This window comes from Schistocerca gregaria, chromosome 1 (assembly GCF_023897955.1).
Source record: "Schistocerca gregaria isolate iqSchGreg1 chromosome 1, iqSchGreg1.2, whole genome shotgun sequence".
In the NCBI taxonomy this organism is placed as follows: Eukaryota; Metazoa; Arthropoda; class Insecta; order Orthoptera; family Acrididae; genus Schistocerca; species Schistocerca gregaria.
The window spans coordinates 879,013,025-879,032,403 of record NC_064920.1 but is presented as its reverse complement, the minus strand read 5'-3'; the positions used below and the strand labels follow the sequence as shown (position 1 = coordinate 879,032,403).

The 19,379-nt window shown below is 40.0% G+C and overlaps 1 protein-coding gene and 1 long non-coding RNA gene across 3 annotated transcripts in view; one reads left to right on the top strand and one right to left on the bottom strand.

Annotated features, from left to right (window-relative positions):
- Positions 1–19,379, top strand: part of LOC126273387 (serine protease svh-1-like) — a 356,722-nt gene that overhangs the window by 221,847 nt on the left and 115,496 nt on the right. The window lies entirely within an intron of this gene.
- The window catches only part of LOC126273404 (uncharacterized), a 119,856-nt gene that overhangs the window by 51,208 nt on the left and 49,269 nt on the right, over positions 1–19,379 (bottom strand). The gene's annotated exons all lie outside the window — the stretch shown is intronic.

Genomic DNA, 19,379 nt, shown 5'->3' with positions numbered 1-19,379 from the left:
ATAACAACATTCCAAAAAGCTTATTTGTTCCACAGTACACAATTTGGTTGTCACTCATGTCCTCTTTAACCTTGCATCAGAACTGGCCCTTTGTACCCATGTGTGTGATACATGGCATTGTAAAAACATATCCATGGCAATTTTTTGGGGTCTTCAACAGTTATTATTTACAGTAGTGAAGTGCCACATTATCTTCGTGACTCATATTGTCTTGTCTTTTGTGATTTCAATTGCCTCTCTGATGTTTGGTCGTACCAGCCCAGGCTGCTCAGCAAGAACATACTGTTCTTCAGATTTTAACATGCACTTTGCCCTTGAACTTCAACTACTGCAGTTTTGCTATCTCTCTTGAGACATACATGGTCACTAAATTTAGTTGTTGTTAATGCTACTGTCTTCAGTTTGAAGGCTGGTTTGATGCAGCTCCCTATACCACTCTATCCTGTGCAAGTCTGTTTGCCTCTGCATAACTAATATAACCTACATCCACTTGAACTTGCCTGCAGTAGTCAAGACTTGGTCTTCCTTTACAGGTTTCAACCCCATACTTCACTCGATTACCAAATTAGTCCTTGATGCCTCAGGATATGCCCTATTAACGTGTTCATTCATTTAGTCATGTTGTGCCATAAAGCTATTTTCTCCATGATTTGATGTAGTATCTCTTTATTAGTTATTCTTTCTACCCATATAATCTACAGCATTCATCTGTAACACATTTCAGAAGCTTCTATGTCCCTTGTGTCTGCATCGTTCATTGTCCACATTTTGCTTCAAGTAAGGCTTCCCTTCAGTGAGATACTTTCTGAAAAGGTGTCCTGGCACTTTAATTTACAATTATGTTAATTTTTAAGGTATTTATCTTATTCAGAAACACATTTTACTATTGACAATCTGTGTTGTGTATGCTCTTTACTTAAGCCACTATCAGTTATTTTGCTATTCAAATAGCAGAAATCATCTACTGCTTTTACTGTCTCATTTCTTAATCTTATTCTCTTAGTGCGGTGTTAATTTTACTGTACTTCATTAGCCTTGTAGCCTAATTTAACTTTGTTATTTTCATATTATAATGCTTTTTCAAGACACTGGACACTATCAATTCATTCTGTTCATGGATGTTTCAAGCTCTTTGGCATTTCTGAAAGAATTTCAATAAAAAAGGCCAACTTTATTTGTTCTCCCTGGACTTTAATTCCTTTTCCAAATTCTCTTCATTTCCTTTACTACAAGTATGGATTGAATAACATGTAGGATGTGATACAACCCTGTCTCGTTCCCTTCTCAGCTATTGCCCCCTTTCAGGTCCTTCAACTACTGTTGAGTTTCTGTGCAAGTTTTATATTGCTTTTCACTCCCTGTATTTTAAGCACTATAACTCCCAAATAGAGTAGTCAGTCAACAATATCAGAAGCTTGTTCAAAATTTGAAAATGCTATAAATGTGGGTCTGGCATTTCTCAAACTGTCCTCAGCTCGTGGTCTTGCGGTAGCGTTCTCGCTTCCCGCGCAGGGGTCCTGTGTTTGATTCCCGGCGGGGTCAGGGATTTTCTCTGCCTCGAGATGACTGGGTGTTGTGTGTCTTTCATCATCATTTCATCCTCATTCACTCATAGTGGCATTGGCGGCCACCAATGCCATATGCTCATTATTATTATTATTATTATTATTTCTCAAACTCATCCTTTAAGATGAGTCACAGTTCAGTATTGCTTCACATGTCTGTACACTTCTCCAAAACTCAGACTGGTCTTCCACCATGTCAGCCTCTTGTACAGAATTCATGTTAGTGTTCTTCAGCCATGAACTGTTAAACTTTCAAATGACTTCCAGCACCTTCTTTTGTGTTGGGATAATAGTTGAAACACTTGACACATAGCAGTGGAAAGTACTGTAGGAAACATAAATACCATAATAAATTCACAGTAATTGGATGTCCAAGACAACTATGTAAATTACAGGAGGCCAATGGTCCATTTAATTAGTCATTTGCTTGGCCTATCACACAAATTCTAAAACCTGATTTTATTGTCTATCAGCATTTACAGTTTGGAGAAGAGCTGATGAAATGTTTAAATTATTGTTTAATTTATCCTTTCTGGAACAGATCAGTGAATCTTCTTCTTCCCCTTCTTCTACATTTGCCCTCAAGCTGGTGGGGTCCACAGTTGTGAATCTCTGACACCAGTTTATCTGATCTTGTACCTGATCAGGGAGCAGGCCTGAGATCTTGAGGTCTTCAAGCAGGGTGTCATGCTATCACTGCCTATGTCATCCTACTGGTCATTTACCATTTACTCTCAAACTAAAATCAGTCTCTGCAGCTGTTGTTGCATCTGTCTAAGAACATGGCTATACCCTTTTAGATGACTTTCTCTCATCTTCTCTACTATTGATGGTACTCCACATAGTTTTCAAACTTAATCAAGTGTGACATGATTGTGCAGTGTCAATCCAGATGTCTATTCAAGCATCTTCATTTCCATGATAATAAGTTATTGTTTCACTTCCTTTGTTGAAGGTCAGCATTTAGCACCATACAGATTAATGAATATTTCAGAAATTTCAAAAATTCTGTTTAACTTTATGCCATTTCTCTTTATTCTTTCATTATTGATGTAGTTATGTCCTATCTTATATAGAATTGTGCATATTCTATTTTGTGAAGTTTAACTGAATCTCCATTATCTGAAATTGAAGCAATAATCATTGTGAAAACATCACAGATTGCATCATCAAGAAAGAAGATTATTTCAGTATTGGAACAAAATGGTAACACATTTGTTTGTATGATGACGGGTACCCATTACTGAACTCAAATTGGTTCATTTAAATGATTTATAAGCACATGGGAAGTGCAGCAGAGTAATGATGATTTATTTCTAGCACATTCCGTAGGAGTACTTCATGACAACTATTCCCTGTTATGCCTTCATTTATGTTATTTCTCTCAACATTCTCCTTTATGATGGGATCTAAAAGACATGATTTATGAGTGAATGGAAGCATGTGACTCATTAGTGATTCATCACGAGCCCAATGATAAATACAGGTGCTTTCCTCTTCAATGGATTTTAAGCTTGATGGGGAGGACAGGGCAGTGGGTACATTATAGGCTTCAAATTTTAGTAATACCATACTAAAAAAGGAAAAGTTACTGATATTTAAAAATTTCTCTTCATTTTTTATATTTAATTAAATCATGTGTAAGTAGTCAGTAGGTATAGACTAAGTTAATTAATTATTGTAGAGAATAAAATTGTGGGAATCAATAAAATAGTATTATCAAACTGTGGAAACTCTAGGTTGGAATCTCAACAGTAAAGGTAAAGGTAGATTACTACTTACCATAAATATGATATGTTAAGTTGCAGACAGGCACAACTAACAGACACACTTTGGCTTTCGGCCACAGCTTTTGTCAGGAAAACAAACACACACATTCATTCACAGAAGTAAGCACACACCTCACACACACATGACCCCCATCTCCAGCAACTTGGACTGGACTGCAGCTGTCACATAGAACAGAAGAAACAATCTGGAGGGAGAAGTAAGTGCAAGGATTAGCAATGTACGGGTGGGGGAGGTTGGGGGGGGGGGGGGGGGGGAGAATGCTGTCTGTTGGAGCATGCAGACTGCCGACAGGCACAGCATCGGGAGGCTGCAGGGCAGGGGGGGAGCAAAAAAGGAGAGGACAGGGGAAGGGGAAAGATGAATGGGTGCAATGGAAGATAGCAACATGAGATGGTGAGAGTGTTGAACAGGGACAAGGTGACAGCACTCATGGGGTGGAAACCATTCGTTGGAGAGCATGGGGACAAAATGTTACCATGGGTTGAGGCTTTGAGAGCAGATAATGTATTATTTGGATAATTCCCATCTGCAGAATTCATAAAAGCTGGTGGTGGAGGGGAGGATCTAGATGGCTTGGGTAGTGTAGGAGCCGTTGAATCAAGCATGTTATGGTCAACTGCATGTTGTTCCAAAGGTTGGTAGTCATACCAATATAAAAAGCTTTGCAATGATTGCAGTGGAGCTGGTATATGACATGGCTGCTTGCACAGGTGGTTCAGCCTCAGATGGGGTAGGATAAGTCATATTGTAAGCACTGGGTGGGTGGTTGGTTTTGGCAGGTCTTGCACCTGGGTCTTCCACAGAAATATGATCCCTGTGGAAAGGGGGTGGGAATGGGAGTGGCACAGTGGTGGACTAGAATGTCCTTTAGATTAGGTTGCTGACTGAGCAGTGGGAAGGATCTTGGGTAGGATATTGCTCATTTCAGGACACGGTGATAGGTAGTCAAAGCACTGTTAAATGATTTTGCTCAGTTGTTCCAGTCCAAGGTAGTATTGGTTGATGGAGGGGGCATCCTTTGTGGCTGGTTCTTGGGGGTGGTTGATTTGAGGTGTGACAGAAATGGCGTGGGAGATCTGTTTGCAGACTAGATCTTGGGGATAGTGCCTTTCTATGAAGGCCATGTTGAAACCCTTAGCATATCTGCCAAGAGAGCACTTATCACTGCAGATATGACATGGCTGGGTGGCCAGGTTGTTTGGGAGGGTTTTTACAGTGTGGAAGGGATGACAGCTGTCAAAATGCAGGTACTCATGGTTGTTGGTGGGTTTAATGTGGACAGAGGTGTGGATGGGGTCATCAGAGAGGAGGAGGTCAATATCCAGGAAGGTGTCACCCTGGGTTAAGGAGGACAATGTGAAGTGAATGGAGAGAAACCCATTTCCTTGTCATTTCCATTTCCCATACACCATCCATGCCACAAGATTCCCCACTCCATCTTTCTGCACCAGTTCAGAAAAGTATACCTTTCCCTAGCTAAAACCTGGTCCCACATCCTGTTTCTTAAAAGCTGCCTGAACTGTGGAATCCTTACCAATGACCAAACCATAAAAATTCCTCTCACTGGATCCCACACCTCTCTTCATAATGATGTTGACCTTTTCAGATTTCACCAGTCCCTGGCCCCCACAAACCTGGTACTGCAAAAACACGATCCCGTGGTACAGGCATCCCAGATCTACCTCTGCTCCCTCTGCAAGATATTGTGACTGTGGAATCGCTGCTACATACATCACATTTCTGAAACTTAATCTCTTGCTCTCCAGCACCTGGAGCAGCATTCCAGACACCAGCTCCATATGTTCTCCAACATACTGACACCCTACTGCTGCCTCAGGTCACCACTATCCAACCCCTCTTCTCTATTCATAAAATTGTCTTCAGGTTTATTTTCTTTGTATAGATCTCCTATATATTCCTTCCATGTGTTAGCCTTCCCTTCATTGTGTGGTACTGGCTTGCCATTTGCATTCCTAATATTTGTACAGCAGTTTCTCTATTCTCCAAAGGTTGCTTTCATTTTCCTATGCCTGATAACTATTTTTCTCATACTGATGCATACTTCTACAGCCTTGAATTTCTCTTGTAGCCAATTCTGATTGACATTTTGCACTTTCTGTCAGTCTGTCTTTTAGAAGCCTTGTCTTTCCTTTTGTTTGATTAATTTTCTGCATTTCTATATTTTATTCTTCCTTCAATTAAATTCAGTATCTCCTATAGTATTGAGGATTTCCACTGGGCTTTGTCTTTTTGCCTGTTTGATCATCTGCAGCCTTCACAATTTCAGCTCTCAAAGCAGTTTATCTTCTATCATGTTCTTTCCTCCCGTTTCAGTCAATAATTGCTTAATGCTCCCTTTGAAACTTTAAGCTATCTTTGGGCCTTTCAAATTATCCCTGTCCCATATTCTTAATTTCATACCTTTTTACTATACCTTCTATTTCAATGTGCAGTTCATAATCATTAAATTATTATCGTAGGCCACATCTGCTCCTGGAAATGTTCTAATGTTGGCCTACTGCAGTGTGAATACACTGATGATTTTGCAATCAACATTTTTCTCTTGTCACATGTGCATATTGTTCTGTTTTACTGCATGTTATTCACTTCATTGAAACTCCACATGTGCACTTCAGTGACATATAAGGAAAGAAAATTCCTGAAACATATGCTACTTAATATGTTCCAAAATGCCGCACATAAAAGTAGGATTTTTCTGAGGCTCATGTCTTGGGACCTGTTGGTTATAGAAAGGTAGAGTCAGGTGTTTTGGATAGCTCTTGGACCAGGGACTGTTTGTATACACAGCAGATGGATTATCATACTGTGACTATCCTACAGTATAGGGTCAAAGATGGAATATTACACACTTCCTTCAGCTTAGGCAAATAGAGAAAATCAGTTGGTTCTTTTTGCATTAGATGTTGTCTAGAGCGCACATTAAGGGGCTTATGGAAGCACCATTTAGTTCTTGACCCGTTCCTGACAAAACCTAAAAAACATGATTTTTGGGTAAAAAACAGAGCTGCAGATTCCAAGACGGCTTTGCACAGAAAATGATTGAAATTTTTAGAGTAGATTCCTAAGATCACAATATTAAACAACCTTGAAAGTTTTAATGTATTTAGTCATTACCAAGGTACAGAGTTTCAAAGTTATCCTAGTTCTACACATAAAACTGCTCGTAAGATATGGTGTGAGGAATAACCTAAATAATAAGTAACTGCAGCAAATTTCTCCAATTTTAATGGTATATTCTGTAGGCATTTATCTAGAAGTGCCATCTTCTTATTTTCTAAAATTCTTTATCCTTTCTCAAGAAGTACCCCGAAAACATGGTTTTTGGTACCAAGACCGAGCTGCAGATTGCAGGACAGTTATGCAGATCGAATCACTGTAATTTTTACAATGTGTTCCTATGATCCCAAACTCAAACAATCTTGAAAATTTTCTTGGTATCTTTATCTGTTTCTCAGATATAGAGGTTCAAAATTACCCTACTTGTACATGTAAAAGATGTACTTAAAGTCTGGTGAGACGTGAAAAAGTAGTTTATAAAAAGGTATAGTACAGAGAAATATGCCATAAAGGGCTTCCATTATCATCAGAAGGGTTATGGGAACCCCATGTTGTACTGAAGCACACACTGATTTTTGTGCAAGCATGAAACTATACAATTTTGCATTATTTCAATTTCATATAAGTGAACTATCAAAATTTTACTGACCCACAAAGTTCTTTTCATAGACTCTGAGTGTAAAGCTGGGGTACCAGATGCCTCATTCTACATTCCTAATCACCTTTAAGTTTTCCCAAAATTTTTGGTATATGAACATATTTACACTTTTTTATGTTATGAGAGAAGGAGACGGTGACTGTGGGAAGGAAATGGAAAGGTATTAAACGTATACTGGAAGATAGTAGACAGTGACTGTGGTATAGGAAGAATGAAGGAGACAACGGTAGTGTGAGAGGAATAAAGAAAAAGAGAAAGTGGAAGTGGGTGAGAGCCAGTGATAGTGAGAGACAGAGTCTACGGCAATTAGAGGGAGATTGTGACAGTGAGAAGAGACAGAAGCAATGGGAAGGAATGAATGAGATAGTAGCAGTAAGAGAGAGCTGTGACATTGAGAGGAGACAGTATTAGTAGGACAGAATGAAGGAGATGGTTGTTGTGAGATGAAGACAGTGACAGCTAGAGAGACACAAAGAGGTAATGACAGTGAGTTGGGCTGAATTAATTAGTGAGTGAGAATGGGCAAGAGGGAGTGGATGGGTATGAACAACTTGCAGCAATGGACTAGTGGGTGAGGGCAGGTTACAGTTAGGAGGGTGTGTGTGAGTGAGAGATGAGTTGTATGTTAAAAAGAGTGTGAATATGATTGTAAGCCAAACTTTTTGGGGAAATTTTTAAAGGTTCTGAGAAAGTTAGAATGGGGGAGCTGGTACTCAACTTCTCTGTTAGATTCTTTTAACAAGCAGGAGCATCTTCGCCTTTTCTGTGCTCCGAGAGGGGCATTTTTCTGCTGGTACAACAATACAGCAACTTCCATTTTGAGAAAAATTAATCTGTAAGAACTGGAGGGGTTAAATTGCATTGTTTTAAGCAACTATATGGAGCTTTTTAAATAATACATTATTTTTGACTGTTGTGAATCTGCCATCTGTAATTGTTTGTTATTGAATATTACTTCTTCAGAGATTTGTGCTTCTGCACTCTTTAGATTATTTAACCTTAACAAAATAGGCAAATGCTCACCATGTCCATGGTATTCAATAAGCCACACATGCCTTCTGGGTCATGCCAAATTGTGAGCACCTCATGGAGCTCAGCTTTCATTTGCTGGATACAGGCTTCGTAAACCAGGATTTCTTGAACTGGGAATGGGCGTGTGCTGCCAGTCCTCTGTAAACTGTAAGCCCTGGGCATGCTTCACTGACCACTGTGTTGGGTGGTGGAATGTTGTGTGTCACAGGAAATGGGGAGCTCGGCTTTATTGCCCAAATCACAGGGATGAAAAAATGTTAAATATTTCTGAGGTTTTTAAAAGGGAAGAGGGCATGTCTGCTAAGATGTCACATTCTTCATAAAGAAAGGTTTAGATGGTATTACAATTGGCCTGAAGTCAATAAAGAGACTTACAAAAACTTCTTAAACCAAAGATACTGGATGATTACAGCATTGTATCTGACCTGCATTAATCTAAGTTCCAGCCATGGTGCAGTGTAATGTGGAGACCTAATGGACAGAAATCTCACTGTACTTCTACAGGGATACATTAAAAATGCAAAGTATTAAAGTTACTCAACAGGTGCCTTATGCTGAAGCAAAGAAATTGTGTGAGCCATGCAGCATCCATCATACAGTATGTCATTTGCATGAGCTGTGAAACAGCTTACACTTAAGGTCAGCATGTCAACACAAAACACTAGCAGTAAACACCACTACCAACACCTGCCCATGTTGTTCCACATGCCAAATCACAGGCTTGAATAAACTTTCACCTTCCAGAGAATCAGTTTTGCAGCCATCTAGGATTCACTGTAACCATTTTACCTGCCCCCCCCCCCCCAACCCCCACCCCCACCACACACACACACAAAAATTAGTTCACCCAATCACAGTCTGTCATGTATTTCTACCCAAAAAGGGAAAGTTAGCATGGATAACAAATCAAAATAGAATAGAAACTAAAGTACCAGTGATGAAATCAGCAGTCACCTCTGATTCTGACAGATTTGACAGTGGGAGTAGTTACTTTAAATAACCCAAAAAGTCCCTCTAGTACACCTCCAGTAACCTTTGATACTGTCCCCCCCTCCCACATCAAGTTGCAACAAAGAGAAAGGAAAAGCAAACTCATCAACAGATAATGGTTGTACTGCAGCAGAATTTAAAAGGATTCAGACATTAAGTGGATGAAGTAAAGCTTCTAACATAGGATAGATCTGCCTGAACATGTCTTTAGGAAACATATCTTGAGGATTCTGATACCTCTGTGCTACAGAAATATTGCCACTGTAGAAAAGATGACCTCATTGGGGAAAGGGCTAAGGGAGGAGTGGCAGTGTCCATCACTGACACATTGTACTCTTCATCTGTCACCCTAACTAGCACACTACAGTCGGTTGCTGTCACTGTATCTTTCTGTCATGTCAGGTAACACTATGTTCCATTGATCTCTTGCCACAGGAATTGCTGGTTAGTGCTCATCAGTCAGCATCCCCCACCATTCCTTCCTTTTACAAGTTTTCAATTCACATAATGAGCTAAGGGGCTGCAACTCCACCTGTCCAAGGGGTCAAGTGCTTGAAAATGTGTTAAGATGTGAAACATTGTGCTTCCTGAATACAAGGGCAATGAGACATTTTTGCACAGCAACAGAGTCATTCTCTGCAATTGATCTGACAGTTTGCTCTCCCACTTTCACAGATTCTGTCCAGCAAGAAGTGATAAATCCCTTTCATTCCAGAGTACACTTCCCTAATTTTGTCCACCTTATATAAAAAACAGACTTGTAAGGCAGACTGGATGCTGTATAGCAGTTGGTCATAGAAGATCACCAAGGCAGGGTACAAGAGTGGGTGGATCACATTATCAGTCTGATCCACTCTTCTGCCGATGAAGTCCTCTGGCCATCACAGCAGTTAACTTATTCCTTGATAGAATAATCAGTGTCAAGGAGCAGGGGTGGGGAGGGGGGGGTTGGGCAAGCAGAAAGTGGTGCTAAAATTCAAGAGCAATCCATTAGCAGAGAACCTTGGAGGCTTCCAGATAGGGACAGTGAAGGCCCAGCACACAGCACACAGTAGTGGAGAGTGATAAGCAATCATGAAATGGATTTCTGATGTCTGTTAACCACTCAGCTTTCACCTCTGTAGTATGGGAATCAGTAAGGCATACCTCTGGGAAAAAGATGTCATGCCTGATAGCTATTATACAAGACAATGGAGTTCTGAAAGTCAGACTCGTGAAAACAACATAGACCATGGTGCAGTCCTGTAACTGTGGAACACCACCTACGGGTTCAGTTCCACATTTCCATGCCTATCACAAGCATCGGGCGAGAGGATAGGTTCATTTCAATTCTATGTGGGAATTGGACACAGCACTATGTGCAGCTCGCAAGACTACCCCTGGGCTGGACTTGATATAATACGCCGTGCTACAGCACCTTAACCTTGAGTCTAAGGAAATCCTATTTACCTTTTTAGTAGAGTATGAAGTGATGCTCAATATCCTGACCATTAGCAACACTGAGGAGGCATACAACACTGCTTTGAGACACAATATCATTTGACAGTACAAAAATAGGGATTTGTGGTCATCTCTGAATATTTCTGTAGTCCTTCCTTGCCGAGTGTTGTATTGCATTTAGTCATGAATGATCTTTGCAGTATGGTCCTTTAGGTTCACAATATCTCTCAGAGTAGTGTTTTAAGCTTGACTCTGTTTTACATTTCAAGGACACAATGTGGTTTCTGGGTCTCTTATGTGGTAGAAACTTGATTTAGCTGTCACTTCTAAAGACACTAAAAGAAGAGTCTTTTAAGCACTAAACATTATAAAGTGTTTGAATGGAAAGAACTGGGTGCAGACAGATCCTGCTTGCTCCAAAATTCTATAAGGCTTTTGTGCACTCATGTGTTGAGTATGGTTATATGGGCTGTGGCTCAGCATGACCAACATACTTGAAGGTGCTGTACTCGGTACACTACAAGAGTGTCAGATTGGCCCCAGGAGCCTTCAGAATGAGCCCCATTCCGAGCTCATGTGCAGAGGCAGGTGAGCTGCAGTTATCTGCCTAGTGAAGTTTCCTTGTGGCTAATTAATCATTCAAGCTCCAGTTGTTTCTCATGTCACTGGCCTTCCCCAGGGAACATTAACATCCATGCAATCCTCAAACAACTTTACAGCAATTGCTCATTATGGACAAAACCTTTTGATATATGGGCAGTGCTTAATGGTCCAGAAATGTCTCTGATAAATATACAGAAACAGTTGTTCAAATAGATTTCGGGCTTGCAGCCGGTCGTCGTAAACTTCTTCGCACGATATTTCGGCTGGACAACTGCCACCCATCTTCAGGTGAGCCGAACGAGGACTGACGAAGACGTTCTCTGTTCCGTTTTATATAGTGCGCTGATAGTACTGCCGCGCATGCGTTGCAGTCGTGGAGACAGAAGGACTACACTGCCCAGCAACAGCGCCCTTGCTGGTGGAACTGCGAAACTCAGGTGCCGTCGGTATTGTCGCTGGCCGCAGGTATCGATGTCTCCTGGCGTCTTTGTCTCGAGAAAATTTCTGTGATGACGGGATTCCATGCATTATTCAATTGGTAACCACTGTCCCAGTTCATTAAATTTCCAGCAATGCATATTTCAACGGATTCTTTAATAATGAAGTCCCAAAAAGTTGTTGCTGTGGCCAAAATCGAAGTTTTGTCGTACTCCATTGAATGTCCGTTAGAAATACAATGTTCCACAACTGCAGATTTACTGGGTTGCAGTAGAAAAGTGCAACGTTGATGTTCTGTACAACGCTCTTCCACAGTACGTGTTGTCTGTCCTATATAGGCCATACCACATTGACACGGTATTTTGTAAATTCCCGCCTTCCACAGCAACAGATCATCCTTCACCGAACCCAGCAAATCTGAAATCTTAGAAGGCGGACGAAAAACAACTTTCACATGAAAAGTATTTAGAATCCTTGCTATTTTAAAAGAGATATTACCCCATTATCAACGAAGGGAAGAGAAGCTAGAGACTTGGCTGGCGCACTCTCTTCTTTATCCACTTCCCGGTTCCTGGCTCGAGTTGCGAAGGCCCTGTTAATTTGCCGGGTCGAGTAACCATTGCCCCTGAACACCGTTCTTAAATGTGCAAGTTCCTTAGGCAAATTCTCTGCATGCGTCACTGCATGTGCCCTGTGCACAAGGGTTTTAAGTACACTCATGGTTTGGGATGGGTGATGGCAACTGGAAGAATGCAGGTACAAATCAGTGTGAGTCGGCTTACGATAAACAGAGTGTCCCAACGAGCCGTCACTCTTCCGTTTAACCAGAACATCCAGGAATGGAAGGACACCATCTTTCTCTAGTTCCATGGTAAATCGAATATTCTGATGGATGGAGTTAAGATGATGAAAAAACTCCATTAACTTTTCTTCTCCGTGGGGCCAGACTATGAAAGTATCATCGACGTACCTCCAAAAAACAGTTGGTTTACAAACCTCTGATTCAAGTGCTCTCTCTTCAAAATCCTCCATGAAAAGCGACAATACCGACGGCACCTGAGTTTCACAGTTCCACCAGCGAGGGCGCTGTTGCTGGGCGGTGTGGTCCTTCTGTCTTCGTGACTTCAACGCATGCGCGGCAGTACTATCAGCGCACTATATAAGACGGAACAGAGAACGTCTTCGTCAGTCCTCGTTCGGCTCACCTGAAGATGGCTGGTAGTTGTCCAGCGGAAATATCGTGCGAAGAAGTTTACGACGACCGGCTGCAAGCCCGAAATCTATTTGAACAATTGATTCGCCGGGAAAATTTCAAATTTTACATACAGAAACAGTGTTGGTGCAAAGCACCACCCTGGTTGTTAGTACAGTCGAGGGTAATTTTAAACTTGAAAAGTGCAATAATCAATTGAATTCAGACTATATCTTTAAGAATACCTTTTTTACCATATTGACTAAGCACCATGTTTTAATTTAATATTATACTAATGGGTCCAAATGGGGAACAATACTCAGTGCTCTATCTCTTCATTTGTATGTTTCTTCAGAATCCATCTGACCAGTGAGTTTACTGTATTTGATGTTGGACTTATGCACTTCATAAAACAGTAGATCACATCAAACATGATCACAGTTTGAGATTTCTGATCTGCTCTGATTCACTCTGTCCTCTGCAGACCATCCAGCTTATGTAACCAGCAGATAAATCTCTAATCCACTGTCCTATCCCTTTTTTGCCACGATATCATTGAGTCCATCATGCATATTTAGGAGAAAGAGTGGCTGATTGTCATATGTTGTGATCAATAAAAGGGACTAAATGTCATGTCATGTCTTCTTCAAGCCAGTTGAAATGATAAAGTCTGCTTGAGATGTCTTTGAAAAGAACAATCTGCTGAAGCATGGCTTCCTTCTCAGATGTGAAGCCTGTAGTGCTGCTGATTACAATTCATCATATTTTAACTGAATGTCATTATGTATTGACAAGAGGGTAGGAGCCAATTTATTTGCCGACCTGCCTATCAGTTTTAAGTGATGAGATGACAGTGGCATGTGTTCTATAGTTTTGTGTTTCGTTAGACATTTTGCATAAGATGTTAGACAGGATATTTTAGTATGTCTAGTATTATTCATTTAATACATTGGTGTTCCACCAACCACCTTCTATGACTTGCTTTCTGTGGCCCTTCTGGTCTTGTAACATTATTTTAAATGTGCATCTTGTATCAGGGTTCATATTTGTACATTTAAGTGTGACATTGTGTGCTAGTGTGAGGAAAAGCATGAGAGAGCAAATGTGATCTTATGTAGCTTTTTAACATGTCTGCATTTCATTTGTTTTAACCTTATTTATCTCATGTAACAATTGACTATAAGAGTGCTGATAACCAGAATGTTGAGTGCCCTAAACAAACATCTTCATCATCAACAACAATAATATTCAAAAATAGATTGTACATAGATCTGTAACTTGCTGCAGAAATTTGGTTGTAAATAACAGAGTGAAGATGTATGATGAAGTATTGTCATATCATAGCCATAATACAGGGTCATTAATGAAGTGCAATGCTTAGCACTGAAAGCACAAAAAGACTCTAACATACAGCCAGGAAAGAACTGATCACCTTCATGAAAATATTGAATATTCCAGAACATGCAAACATTCCAAACATCAGAAATTTTGAGGCTCTCTCAGAAATTATAAATATTAAATGACAAATACCTGCTGGCAGTCAGATCTGAACTGTTGATGCGCAGCATGCCAGCCAGCAACACTAACTGCTATGCCAAACAACATGCAACACAAGCCATGGCATTGCTCCCTCTCATGGAATAGCAGTGATCTGCTGTTTCAGAAGTTCTCATTTGAGCTGACAGCAGCATCCTGGATTTAGGATTTGTTGAGGGTTGGATATATGGCAACGCTGTCAGTGCTCACGTTCTGATCTTGTTGTCATGTCTTGTTCACTACTACAGCCATTGAAGGCAGCCCTTTCCATTGAAGCTATAAAAACATCAAGTGGATCTTCAGTTTCCTTAAACAAGAGGCCGCTACACCGATCTGAGCCTCAGGACTGTAGTAGGTCTTCACACAGAGAACATCTCTGCACTTTTGCCTCCTGGATGAAGGGTCATAATCACTGACTTTGTATGAGACATCCAACAAGTGACAATGGATATGATACAGCCCAAAGTAGCCTTCTAATAACTTTTCTGATAGTCCTACTTTCAGACAGGTGTATAATTCTATGCCAAGTTTCCCAGGCAATTTATTACTGGCCAGTGCTTGCCATTATAGTGCTTTCAGTCCTCCTGGCATCCAGAGTTTGGTGCAAGCCAACTGTATTGCTTCTTTGGTCCTGGTGATAAGGTGTTTCATGTAGTCATTGTTATTCACTGATTCTCATTTGTTGACTTTGGGAACCTCTGCAAGATGTTGATTCCAATCACGTAGATTGGCATTACTGCAAGTGGAATTTGGTATCAGATACCCTGGAGTCAATAGTGGCACATTTCAGTCACTGGTTTTTCCTTACAATCGCCCACATAGTGTCTAATGGATTCGCAGAAGAGACCTGACCAGTGATACCTGCCTCTGATTGTGTATATGGTCTTCATGAGGCCCAGATGACCAGATATTTGAGTGCCATGGAAAAACTTCAGGACACCTCGCCGAAGATGAACAGGGATGACAAGCAACAATTTCTTCCCCGTCAGATTATAGTTCCTCTTGTATTATATTCTGTTTATTAATTGGAATTCTTCTTTAGTTGGTTCCTCTTTATTCAAGGCCCCTATGGTTTACAGCAATGTAGTATCTTTCCCCTGTTTAGCAACAATATAATTTAATGCTGTGATGACTGAAGTTCAATCCACACTATTGTGTTCCACCAAAGAATTCCTTGAAAAACAGTTGGGGTCCTTGTTTTTTTCGTTTTTGTATACCACTGTAATGTCACACTCTTGATGCCTCGTTGCACACCACACATGCCAATCCAGTGGATCCTTCAGGCTAGTCAGCCCACACAGATAATGCTGGTCTGGTTCAGTGGTGAGTGGTTTGACAAATAAATACGGCTAAAACTTGTTGATGGCCAAGCAAGTGCGCTGTTTCTTAGTTACAGGGTAGCTCATATCAGATTTGGAGAATACTCTACAACATAAGCTATCACTTGTTCAGCACCTTCTTGAAATTGTACTAGAATGCACCAATTCTATAACAACAAATATAGATGTGAAGTTTTACAGGGTGTATATGCCCTGGGACAATTGGGAAATTAGGGAAAGCCCTGAGAATTTTTTAGAATTCTGGGAATTTTTCATTGTTTTAGTTTTGAGCTTAAGTTTGTAAGTTTGATTAATAAGAACTGATAATCTAACAAGAAATTTTACTTTAGCACGCTACTGCAGAATAGTACTGCTGCAATAAGAGATGAACGAGAGCATAACACCAAAATAAAACTCAGTTCCAAAGAAAATGCTCCATTTATAACAGCAAAACACAGTGCACTCACAAGTATCTGCTGACAGCAAAATGTGTCAAAGACTGTGCATTACTTCATAACAACAAACTCCTTGAATGTGTCTTTCTCGTGGTCTTTATTTAAGTAAGCGTGCCATCGCAACTGTTTGCATTTTTAACAGGTCACAGGAAAATATTGTGAATGGTGATTAGAGAAGCATTACTTTCAAAGTAAATTTCATTTTAAGCAAGATGAATTATGTTACATTTGAGTATGTGCAATGAATTTTTCAAATCACTGAGCATTAGACTCCCGTTCAAAACTTAACACTGAGGATCAAACACTTTTGGGTCTAAAAGACCAGCCATTTACACCATGCCATTACTTATAATTTTGCTGGTAACACACACTAAAAGGACCAAGTATTGAGGTTAGTTTGTCATATTTATTTTAGTTCTTTCTTAGATTACAGATTATGCAGTAACAATGGCAAAATATATAATTATCCTTCTTTACTTAATACACACACACACACACACACACACACACACACACACACAGAGAGAGAGAGAGAGAGAGAGAGAGAGAGAGAGAGAGAGAGAGAGAGAGAGAGAGACAGTTCTTGAGCTATTGCACATGTAATTGACTTTTCTATGAAAAGTAAGTGCATGACAGAATATGTATTCAATGTATTCAGCCAGGGAACCTACAAAATGTTCAGTGCACTGCAGTGAAATTTATGAACTTGCTTGTCAGGAATACTCAGCTGCTGCTCTTAAGGTCTTGCATAAACACAGCTTCAGGAAAAAAAACACACACACAGCGAAAACCTTTTGACGGTCAAGATTATATATGAAAGCTTAGCCTTTATTGTACCTATATGTGCCTGTATGAATGTAAATCACTGACTGTTCATATTTGCATGTTTGCAGTACTTAACAGTGTTGTTCCTATTCGCTGGCTACATCACATGTCCTATGCTCTTAATATCTACTGCCATTGTCTGGCAAGAATGCATGACTTGAGCTACAGTGGGCTGACAAAAGCACGTCACACTCTATATTTCAGCACTTCAAAAGCTACTGTGCTGTATTTGGTGGAATTTGTGTTTATACTTTTGTAAATGAAAATATGAAGTGTAAATATTGCCACAGATCAAAGATCTTTACAAAATGCATTGTTTTTTGCTGAGTTCCATTTCCTAAAATGCTGGGAAGTTCTATGCTGGTATATAAAACCTTTACTATTCAAAAGATTGATAATTTTTACAGCTCTGAGAGAAAGTATGTTATCATTCAACTCAGGAAAAATGTACTTTTACCTGGAAAAAAGCGAATTTTCACCAGGGAAAAAGAGTACTTTCATCCAAGAAAAAGTATATTTTTAACCGAGAAATCCAGGAAGAATTCAGGATTTTTTCTTCTTGTCAGTGTGTACACCCTGTTCTGTTTTGGCATCCTTGTCATACAATGCTGGGAGTGGAATGGTTTTAACACTGCTCTAAGGACAAGGAAAAGTCTTCCTTAGAAATAATTCCAGGAATACTTGATATCCTGCTGTAGTAGTTCATACTAGGAGCATGCCTTGGTACACAAGTTCTTTATGAATATCTGGTAGTACATGCACATTCTGAGAAAACTTATCACATCACAAATGTACTGAATATTCCAAAAATTTATGACTGCTCTTATTTTCCCTGGATCAGGATGGACTCCACTGTCATTCAGTAGGTGCCATAAGATTTTTATTTCTTAGTCAATGAAGATGCACTCTCTCAGCTTTAGGTGGAGTTCTTCACTCTAAAAATACTTCAGCTTGGTTATCATGCAGAGTACATTCTTCAGACGTCTCTGGAAAAAGTGACAGTGTCATCCAAATAGCAATGGAACATCGCCCACATAAAGTGGCGGAGCAGGTATCCATCATATGCTTAAAGGAGGTGGGAGCATCCTATGGTTCAAATAGCATAACGTAGAATTAATAGATGTCATCAGGCATCATGAAGACAGTCTTAGTCTTTCCCTGGTCAGTCTTGTCAACCTTGATTTGCATTTAATAGTTTCCTTTGTACGCTTTTTGTTTTGCATTTCAGGATGATGTAAGCTCTTCTTAAATCAGAATTTTCTCCCGTCGGAACATCCTTTGACCTATATGCCATTTTCAGAATCACAAGCAGCATCATCCATACTTCTTTCACTTGCAATACTTCCTTGTAGACGTGCATGTGAGTGTCAAGTGAATATCTGTCTAAAAGTAAGCTACAAGTGTTCCAATGACAATGGAGTCTGGTCGCAACACTATTCCCACTAGTAAATATTGTTACAACAATGAATAACATCACTTAAAGCAACCAGTAAACTCCATTATTGTTGACTGCCTGCTACAGAAAGAGAGCCATGATGCATTTGTCAACATTTGCTGTTACTATAAGAGTGCATACATTGTGTTTTGCTAAAACTTTGTGATTAGGAGTGTTGACATACATGGCAGTAGTCAACTTTTGCTAAAACTGGGTTCAGGGGTTAATGTAAAAGGTCAGCTTTATGCCATTACCACACCTAACACAATTTTGAACTTTTTTGCACACATCAAGTTTTGAAAAAATGCTCCTCAGTTGTAGTGATATGTGGCATCTCACAGCACAGAGTCGTGAAAAACTCACCTTCATTCTCTGCAGTAACATATAACATTCCAGAGTGCTCACTAGCATCTTATGCTCGGTACTCCAAATGTCAGTTATGGGTGCTATACTTGGCTGAGGAGTTCGCTGTATCTGCATTGGTCAAGTGTTGGATTGTTGTTTGATGACTGCGCCACAAGTCTAAGTTGGTCAAGTCCATTATTTGTGGCATATTTGATTGGTGGCAGAAATTGTTGCTAAAGGTCAACAAACCTCTTTTTCAACATTGTCTGTTACGTCCTAATATACCAAATGAATATTCATGCCTGCTATCTCTTGCTCACCTGGTTTGAAAGTTCTTGTTGCTACAAAATGCTGTATCTCTTCTCTCAGTACCTGACACATGACGGAGGCAAGGTTGTAGACAAACTTGGGAGTGTGTCATACCTTTTCATGTGACTCTTTTTCTGTTACATTTTCTCAATACGCTGTCACCACTCAATGAGTACATGTCTTTTGTGACTCCCTTCATCAAATGCGAGGTTTTGTCAACTTCTGTCATACCCGCATTAACATTGTTGTGTAGGGGCAAAACATCCATGACTGCATCATTTCCCTATGACATTTGGCCTTGTTTTTCAGTTATACTTTTGCTAAGTGGACTTGCTGCAGATTGTCAAGAATGTTTTCACCAAATGTTT